The sequence below is a fragment of the Oncorhynchus tshawytscha genome, linkage group LG04 (genome assembly GCF_018296145.1).
Source record: "Oncorhynchus tshawytscha isolate Ot180627B linkage group LG04, Otsh_v2.0, whole genome shotgun sequence".
NCBI classification, from domain to species: domain Eukaryota; kingdom Metazoa; phylum Chordata; class Actinopteri; order Salmoniformes; family Salmonidae; genus Oncorhynchus; species Oncorhynchus tshawytscha.
This window is the reverse complement of record NC_056432.1, coordinates 596650-607272: the sequence shown is the minus strand read 5'-3', so window position 1 is coordinate 607272 and position 10623 is coordinate 596650.

Below are 10623 nucleotides of genomic sequence, written 5' to 3'. Positions count from 1 at the left end.
ATGTTTGCACATTTATTAAAAATTGAAAACAGAAATACGTTATTTACATAAGTATGCTATGAGACTCGACATTTAGCTCTGGTGCACCCTGTTTCCATTGATCATCCGTGAGATGTTTCTACAACTTTATTGGAGTCCACCTATTGTAAATGCAATTGATTGGACATGATTTGGAAAGGTACACACCTGTCTTTAATTAAGAAGGTCTCACAGTTGACAGTGCATGTCAGAGCAAAAACCAAGCCATGAGGTCGAAGGAATTGACCGTAGAGCTCCGAGACACATTTGTGTCGAGGCACAGATCTGGGGAAGGGTACCAAAACATGTCCGCAGCATTGAAGGTCCCCAAGAACACAGAGGCCTCCATCATTCTTAAATGGAAGAAGTTTGGAACCACCAAGACTCTTCCTAGAGCTGGCCGCCCGGCCAAACTGAGCAATCGGGGGGGAAGGGCCTTGGTCAATCTCTGCAGCACTCCACCAATCAGGCCTTTAAGGTAGAGTGGCCAGAAGCCACTCCTCAGTAAAAGGCACATGACATCCAGCTTGTAGTTTGCCAAAAGTCACATAAATCACTCTCAAACCATGGGAAACATGATTCATGCTGTGGGGATGTTTTCAGTGGCAGTTATTGGGAGACTAGTCAGGATCGAGGCAAAGATGAACGGAGCAAAGTACAGAAAGATCCTTGATGAAAACCTGCTCCAGAGCGCTCAGGACCTCAGACTGCGGCAAAGGTTCACCTTCCAACAGGACAACAACACTAAGCACACAGCCAAGACAACGCAGGAGTGGCATCGGGACAAGTCTCTGAATGTCCTTGAGTGGTCCAGCCAGAGGCCTGACTTGAACCTGATCGAACATCTCTGGAGAGACCTGAAAGTAGCTGTGCACCCTAACCCTAACCCTAACCTTAGTCCTAACCCTAACCTTAATCCTAACCTTTAATCCTAACCCTAACCCTAACCTTAATCCTAACCCTAACCTTAATCCTAACCCTAACCTTAATCCTAACCCTAACCTTAATCCTAACCTTTAATCCTAACCCTAACCCTAACCCTAACCTTAATCCTAACCACAACCTTAATCCTAACCTTTAATCCTAACCCTAACCCTAATCCTAACCTTAATCCTAACCCTAACCTTAATCCTAAACCTTTGGGAAACCGGCCCTGGAATGTGAATAATGCAGGAACGGGTATCAAGGGGTATTGTTGTCTGGTTTGAACTGAAAATTGTTGGGCAGCCATTGGGCCTCTACAGGTAATGTAGCTGAATGTTAGGCTGTAACATGAGCTCTCTACAGGTAATGTAGCTGAATGTTAGGCTGTAACATGAGCTCTCTACAGGTAATGTAGCTGAATGTTAGGCTGTAACATTATCTCATGGATATGACCAGAAATAATCCATGTAAAAGAATGTGACAGATTAGACGTTTGTGGAAATCCCTCTTTCCAGACAGATGCATGTAATGTACTGTGATATTCTGTTGTTGATATTGGAACGCCTTGCAGCATGTCAAGATTATGCCAAATAAACATAGGTGATAATAGTACATTGTGTCATTCATGTTAATTGACAAGATGTATACAAATTCATTCCAAATGTATTAGGTACAAAATGGCTGTCATGCTATTTTGATGTATTTGTTCTGAAAATGTTTTAAGCCACACTCATTCAATTTGTGCTTAAAACCACAAAAATAAATTAAGCAATGGAGCAATTTCAGTCCAAAACTCAGTTTCAGTCCAAAACTCTATACATTCACATTTTCAAACATTTTTGTAAATTAGTTTTTGTCAATGTGCAGGTACGAGGTAATAATGAGACTGTATACAAGGAGTACCGGTAAAGAGTCAATGTGCAGGGGTACGAGGTAATAATGAGACTGTATACAAGGAGTACCGGTAAAGAGTCAATGTGCAGAGGTACGAGGTAATAATGAGACTGTATACAAGGAGTACCGGTAAAGAGTCAATGTGCAGGGGTACGAGGTAATAATGAGACTGTATACAAGGAGTACCGGTAAAGAGTCAATGTGCAGGGGTACGAGGTAATAATGAGACTGTATACAAGGAGTACCGGTAAAGAGTCAATGTGCAGGGGTACGAGGTAATAATGAGACTGTATACAAGGAGTACCGGTAAAGAGTCAATGTGCAGGGGTACGAGGTAATAATGAGACTGTATACAAGGAGTACCGGTAAAGAGTCAATGTGCAGAGGTACGAGGTAATAATGAGACTGTATACAAGGAGTACCGGTAAAGAGTCAATGTGCAGGGGTACGAGGTAATAATGAGACTGTATACAAGGAGTACCGGTAAAGAGTCAATGTGCAGGGGTACGAGGTAATAATGAGACTGTATACAAGGAGTACCGGTAAAGAGTCAATGTGCAGAGGTACGAGGTAATAATGAGACTGTATACAAGGAGTACCGGTAAAGAGTCAATGTGCAGGGATACGAGGTAATTGAGGTAAGTGTGTGTGTGTGGGGAGACTAACAGGTCATCTTAGGTTTCATTACATACAGCCGAGAAGAACTACTGAATATAAGATCAGCGTCAACTCACCATCAGTACGACCAAGAATATGTTTTTCGCGATGCGGATCCTGTGTTCTGCCTTACAACCAGTGTAACGGAGTGGATTACATGCAGCGACCCGAAAAAACGACTCAGAAAAAGAGGGAAACGAAGCGGTCTTCTGGTCAGACTCCGGAGACGGGCACATCGTGCACCACTCCCTAGCATTCTTCTCGCCAATGTCCAGTCTCTTGACAACAAGGTTGATGAAATCCGAGCAAGGGTAGCATTCCAGAGGACATCAGAGACTGCAACGTTCTCTGCTTCACGGAAACATGGCTAACCGGAGAGACGCTATCCGAAGCGGTGCAGCCAGCGGGTTTCTCCACGCATCGCGCCGACAGAAACGAACATCTTTCTGGTAAGAAGAGGGGCGGGGGCGTATGCCTTATGACTAACGTGACATGGTGTGATGAAAGAAACATACAGGAACTCAAATCCTTCTGTTCACCTGATTTAGAATTCCTCACAATCAAATGTAGACCGCATTATCTACCAAGAGAATTCTCTTCGATTATAATCACAGCCGTATATATCCCCCCAAGCAGACACATCGATGGCTCTGAACGAACTTTATTTAACTCTCTGCAAACTGGAAACGATTTATCCGGAGGCTGCATTCATTGTAGCTGGGGATTTTAACAAGGCTAATCTGAAAACAAGACTCCTAAATTTTATCAGCATATCGATTGCGCAACCAGGGGTGGAAAGACCCTGGATCATTGTTACTCTAACTTCCGCGACGCATATAAGGCCCTGCCCCGCCCCCTTTCGGAAAAGCTGACCACGACTCCATTTTGTTGATCCCTGCCTACAGACAGAAACTAAAACAAGAGGCTCCCACGCTGAGGTCTGTCCAACGCTGGTCCGACCAAGCTGACTCCACACTCCAAGACTGCTTCCATCACGTGGACTGGGAGATGTTTCGTATTGCGTCAGACAACAACATTGACGAATACGCTGATTCGGTGTGCGAGTTCATTAGAACGTGCGTTGAAGATGTCGTTCCCATAGCAACGATTAAAACATTCCCTAACCAGAAACCTTGATTGATGGCAGCATTCGTGTGAAACTGAAGGCACGAACCACTGCTTTTAATCAGGGCAAGGTGTCTGGTAACATGGCTGAATACAAACAGTGCAGCTATTCCCTCCGCAAGGCTATCAAACAAGCTAAGCGCCAGTACAGAGACAAAGTAGAATCTCAATTCAACGGCTCAGACACAAGAGGCATGTGGCAGGGTCTACAGTCAATCACGGACTACAGGAAGAAACCCAGCCCAGTCACGGACCAGGATGTCTTGCTCCCAGGCAGACTAAATAACTTTTTGCCCGCTTTGAGGACAATACAGTGCCACTGACACGGCCTGCAACGAAAACATGCGGTCTCTCCTTCACTGCAGCCGAAGTGAGTAAGACATTTAAACGTGTTAACCCTCGCAAGGCTGCAGGCCCAGACGGCATCCCCAGCCGCGCCCTCAGAGCATGCGCAGACCAGCTGGCCGGTGTGTTTACGGACATATTCAATCAATCCCTATACCAGTCTGCTGTTCCCACATGCTTCAAGAGGGCCACCATTGTTCCTGTTCCCAAGAAAGCTAAGGTAACTGAGCTAAACGACTACCGCCCGTAGCACTCACATCCGTCATCATGAAGTGCTTTGAGAGACTAGTCAAGGACCATATCACCTCCACCCTACCTGACACCCTAGACCCACTCCAATTTGCTTACCGCACAAATAGGTCCACAGACGATGCAATCTCAACCACACTGCACACTGCCCTAACCCATCTGGACAAGAGGAATACCTATGTGAGAATGCTGTTCATCGACTACAGCTCGGCATTCAACACCATAGTACCCTCCAAGCTCGTCATCAAGCTCGAGACCCTGGGTCTCGACCCCGCCCTGTGCAACTGGGTTCTGGACTTCCTGACGGGCCGCCCCCAGGTGGTGAGGGTAGGCAACAACATCTCCTCCCCGCTGATCCTCAACACTGGGGCCCCACAAGGGTGCGTTCTGAGCCCTCTCCTGTACTCCCTGTTCACCCACGACTGCGTGGCCATGCACGCCTCCAACTCAATCATCAAGTTTGCGGACGACACAACAGTGGTAGGCTTGATTACCAACAACGACGAGACGGCCTACAGGGAGGAGGTGAGGGCCCTCGGAGTGTGGTGTCAGGAAAATAACCTCACACTCAACGTCAACAAAACTAAGGAGATGATTGTGGACTTCAGGAAACAGCAGAGGGAACACCCCCATCCACATCGATGGAACAGTAGTGGAGAGGGTAGCAAGTTTTAAGTTCCTCGGCATACACATCACAGACAAACTGAATTGGTCCACTCACACAGACAGCATCGTGAGGAAGGCGCAGCAGCGCCTCTTCAACCTCAGGAGGCTGAAGAAATTCGGCTTGTCACCAAAAGCACTCACAAACTTCTACAGATGCACAATCGAGAGCATCCTGGCGGGCTGTATCACCGCCTGGTATGGCAACTGCACCGCCCTCAACCGTAAGGCTCTCCAGAGTGTAGTGAGGTCTGCACAACGCATCACCGGGGGCAAAATACCTGCCCTCCAGGACACCTACACCACCCGATGCTACAGGAAGGCCATAAAGATCATCAAGGACATCAACCACCCGAGCCACTGCCTGTTCACCCCGCTGTCATCCAGAAGGCGAGGTCAGTACAGGTGCATCAAAGCTGGGACCGAGAGACTGAAAAACAGCTTCTATCTCAAGGCCATCAGACTGTTAAACAGCCACCACTAACATTGAGTGGCTACTGCCAACACACTGTCAATGACACTGACTCTACTCCAGCCACTTTAATAATGGGAATTGATGGGAAATGATGTAAATATATCACTAGCCACTTTAAACAATGCTACCTTATATAATGTTACTTACCCTACATTATTCATCTCATATGCATACGTAGATACTGTACTCTATATCATCGACTGCATCCTTATGTAATACATGTATCACTAGCCACTTTAACTATGCCACTTGGTTTACATACTCATCTCATATGTATATACTGTACTCGATATCATCTACTGTATCTTGCCTATGCTGCTCTGTACCATCACTCATTCATATATCCTTATGTACATATTCTTTATCCCCTTACACTGTGTATAAGACAGTAGTTTTTTTGGAATTGTTAGATTACTTGTTCGTTATTACTGCATTGTCGGAACTAGAAGCACAAGCATTTTGCTACACTCGCATTAACATCTGCTAACCATGTGTATGTGACAAATAAAATTTGATTTGATTTGATTTGATTTAACAGTGTGTGTGTGTGGGGAGACTAACAGTGTGTGGGTATGTGGGGAGGGTAACAGTGTGTGTGTGTGTGGGGAGAGTGACAGTGTGTGTGTGTGTGTGTGTATGTGGGGAGAATAACAGTGTGTGTGTGTATGTGGGGAGAGTAACAGTGTGTGTGTATGTGGGGAGACTAACAGTGTGTGTGTATGTGGGAGAGTGACAGTGTGTGTGTGTGGGGAGACTAACAGTGTGTGTGTATGGGGAGACTAACAGTGTGTGTATATGTGGGGAGAGTAACAGTGTGTGTCTATGTGGGGAGAGTAACAGTGTGTGTGTATGTGGGGAGAGAAACAGTGTGTGTGTGTATGTGGGGAGAGTAACAGTGTGTGTGTGTGTGTATGTGTGTATGTGTGGGGAGAGTAACAGTGTGTCTGTATGTGGGGAGAGTAACAGTGTATGTGTATGTGGGGAGAGTAACAGTGTGTGTGCGTGTATGTGGGGAGAGTAACAGTGTGTGTGTGTATGTGGGGAGAGTAACAGTGTGTGTGTATGTGGGGAGAGTAACAGTGTGTGTGTGTATGTGGGGAGAGTAACAGTGTGTGTGTATGTGGCGAGACTAACAGTGTGTGTGTATGTGGGGAGAGTGACAGTGTGTGTGTGTGTATGTGATGGAGAGTAACAGTGTGTGTGTATGTGGGGAGAGTGACAGTGTGTGTGTGTGTATGTGAGGAGAGTAACAGTGTGTGTATGTGGGGAGAGTAACAGTGTGTGTGTATGTGGGGAGAGTGACAGTGTGTGTGTGTGTGTGTGTGGGGGAGAGTAACAGTGTGTGTGTGTGTGGGGGAGAGTAACAGTGTGTGTATGTGGGGAGAGTGACAGTGTGTGTGTGTGTGTGGGGAGAGTAACAGTGTGTGTGTGTGTGTATGTGGGGAGAGTAACAGTGTGTGTGTGTGTGTGTGGGGAGAGTAACAGTGTGTGTGTATGTGGGGAGAGTATCAGTGTGTGTGTGTGTGTGTGTGTATGTGGGGAGAGTAACAGTGTGTGTGTGTTTGTGGGGAGAGTAACAGTGTGAATGTGGGGAGAGTAACAGTGTGTGTGTGTGTATGTGGGGAGAGTAACAGTGTGTGTGTGTGTATGTGGGGAGAGTGACAGTGTGTGTGTGTGTGTGTGTGAGTGTGTGTGTGTGTGTGTGTGTGTGTATGTGAGGAGAGTAACAGTGTGTGTATGTGGGGAGAGTAACAGTGTGTGTGTATGTGGGGAGAGTGACAGTGTGTGTGTGTGTGTGTGGGGGGAGAGTAACAGTGTGTGTGTGTGTATGTGGGGAGAGTGACAGTGTGTGTGTGTATGTGAGGAGAGTAACAGTGTGTGTGTATGTGGGGAGAGTAACAGTGTGTGTGTATGTGAGGAGAGTAACAGTGTGTGTGTATGTGGGGAGAGTGACAGTGTGTGTGTGTGTGGGGAGAATGACAGTGTGTTTGTGTGTGTGGGGGGAGACTAACAGTGTGTGTGTATGTTGGGAGAGTGACATTGTGTGCGTGTGTGTGGGGGGAGAGTAACAGTGTGTGTGTGTGTATGTGGGGAGAGTAACAGTGTGTGTGTATGTGAGGGAGAGTAACAGTGTGTGTGTGTGTGTGGGGAGAGTAACAGTGTGTGTGTGTATGTGGGGAGAGTAACAGTGTGTGTGTATGTGGGGAGAGGAACAGTGTGTGTGTGTGTGTGGGGAGAGTAACAGTGTGTGTGTATGTGGGGAGAGTAACAGTGTGTGTGTGTGTGTATGGGGGAGAGTAACAGTGTGTGTGTATGTGGGGAGAGTAACAGTGTGTGTGTATGTGGGGAGAGTGACAGTGTGTGTGTATGTGTGTGTGTGTGTATGTGAGGAGAGTAACAGTGTGTGTGTGTATGTGGGGAGAGTGACAGTGTGTGTGTATGTGGGGAGAGTGACAGTGTGTGTGTGTGTGTGTGGAGGGAGAGTAACAGTGTGTGTGTGTGTGGGGGGAGTAACAGTGTGTGTGTGTGTGTGTGTGGGGAGAGTGTAACAGTGTGTGTGTGTGTGGGGAGAGTAACAGTGTGTGTGTATGTGGGGAGAGTAACAGTGTGTGTGTGTGTGTGGGGAGAGTAACAGTGTGTGTGTGTGTGTGTGTGTATGTGGGGAGAGTGACAGTGTGTGTGTGTGTGTGTGTGTGTGTGTGTGGGGAGAGTAACAGTGTGTGTGTATGTGGGGAGAGTAACAGTGTGTGTGTGTGTGGGGAGAGTAACAGTGTGTGTGTGTGTGTATGTGGGGAGAGTAACAGTGTGTGTGTGTGTGGGGAGAGTAACAGTGTGTGTGTGTGTATGTGGGGAGAGTGACAGTGTGTGTGTGTGTGTGTGTGTGTGTGTGGGAGAGTAACAGTGTGTGTGTATGTGGGGAGAGTAACAGTGTGTGTGTATGTGGGGAGAGTAATTGTGTGTGTGTGTGTGTATGTGGGGAGAGTAACAGTGTGTGTGTATGTGGGGAGAGTGACAGTGTGTGTGTATGTGGGGAGAGTAACAGTGTGTGTGTATGTGGGGAGAGTGACAGTGTGTGTGTGTATGTGGGGAGAGTGACAGTGTGTGTGTATGTGGGGAGAGTAACAGTGTGTGTGTATGTGGGGAGAGTAACAGTGTGTGTGTATGTGGGGAGAGTAACAGTGTGTGTGTATGTGGGGAGAGTAACAGTGTGTGTGTGTGTGTGTATGTGGGGAGAGTAACAGTGTGTGTGTGTATGTGGGGAGAGTAACAGTGTGTGTATGTGGGGAGAGTAACAGTGTGTGTGTGTGTATGTGGGGAGAGTAACAGTGTGTGTGTATGTGGGGAGAGTAACAGTGTGTGTATGTATGTGGGGGAGAGTGACAGTGTGTGTGTATGTGGGGAGAGTAACAGTGTGTGTGTATGTGGGGAGAGTAACAGTGTGTGTGTGTGTATGTGGGGAGAGTAACAGTGTGTGTGTGTGGGGAGAGTGACAGTGTGTGTGTGTGTATGTGGGGAGAGTAACAGTGTGTGTGTATGTGGGGACAGTAACAGTGTGTGTGTGTGGGGAGAGTAACAGTGTGTGTGTGTGTATGTGGGGGAGAGTAACAGTGTGTGTGTATGTGGGGAGAGTAACAGTGTGTGTGTGTGGGGAGAGTGACAGTGTGTGTGTATGTGGGGAGAGTAACAGTGTGTGTGTATGTGGGGAGAGTAACAGTGTGTGTGTGTGTGTGTGTGTATGTGGGGAGAGTAACAGTGTGTGTGTATGTGGGGAGAGTAACAGTGTGTGTATGTGGGGAGAGTGACAGTGTGTGTGTATGTGTGTGTATGTGTGGGGAGAGTGACAGTGTGTGTGTGTGTGGGGAGAGTAACAGTGTGTGTGTGTGTGTGTGTATGTGGGGAGAGTGACAGTGTGTGTGTGTGTAACAGTGTGTGGGGAGAGTAACAGTGTGTGTGTATGTGGGGAGAGTAACAGTGTGTGTGTATGTGGGGAGAGTGACAGTGTGTGTGTGTGTGTGGGGAGAGTAACAGTGTGTGTGTATGTGGGGAGAGTAACAGTGTGTGTGTATGGGGGAGTAACAGTGTGTGTGTGTATGTGGGGAGAGTAACAGTGTGTGTGTATGTGGGGAGAGTAACAGTGTGTGTGTGTGTGGGGAGAGTAACAGTGTGTGTGTGTGTGTATGTGGGGAGAGTAACACATGTGGGGAGAGTGTGTGTGTGTGTAACAGTGTGTGTGTGGGGAGAGTAACAGTGTGTGTGTATGGGGAGAGTAACAGTGTGTGTGTATGTGGGGAGAGTAACAGTGTGTGTGTGTGTATGTGTGTGTAGGGGAACAGTGTGTGTGTATGTATGTGGGGAGAGTAACAGTGTGTGTGTGTGTATGTGGGGAGAGTGACAGTGTGTGTGTGTGTGTGTGTGTGGGGAGAGTAACAGTGTGTGTGTATGTGGGGAGAGTAACAGTGTGTGTGTATGTGGGGAGAGTAACAGTGTGTGTGTGTGTGTGTGGGGAGAGTAACAGTGTGTGTGTATGTGGGGGAGTAACAGTGACAGTGTGTGTGTATGTGGGGAGAGTAACAGTGTGTGTGTATGTGGGGAGAGTGACAGTGTGTGTATGTGTGGGGAGAGTAACAGTGTGTGTGTATGTGGGGAGAGTAACAGTGTGTGTGTGTATGTGGGGAGAGTAACAGTGTGTGTATGTGGGGAGAGTAACAGTGTGTGTGTGTGTATGTGGGGAGAGTAACAGTGTGTGTGTGTGTGTATGTGGGGAGAGTAACAGTGTGTGTGTATGTGGGGAGAGTAACAGTGTGTGTGTGTATGTGTATGGGGAGAGTAACAGTGTGTGTGTGTATGTGGGGAGAGTAACAGTGTGTGTGTATGTGGGGAGAGTAACAGTGTGTGTATGTATGTGGGGAGAGTAACAGTGTGTGTGTATGTGGGGAGAGTAACAGTGTGTGTGTATGTGGGGAGAGTAACAGTGTGTGTGTGTGTGTGTGTGTATGTGGGGAGAGTAACAGTGTGTGTGTATGTGGGGAGAGTGACAGTGTGTGTGTGTATGTGGGGAGAGTAACAGTGTGTGTGGGGAGAGTAACAGTGTGTGTGTGTGGGGAGAGTAACAGTGTGTGTGTGTGTATGTGGGAGAGTAACAGTGTGTGTGTATGTGGGGAGAGTAACAGTGTGTGTATGTGGGGAGAGTGACAGTGTGTGTGTATGTGGGGAGAGTAACAGTGTGTGTGTATGTGGGGAGAGTAACAGTGTGTGTGTGTGTGGGGAGAGTA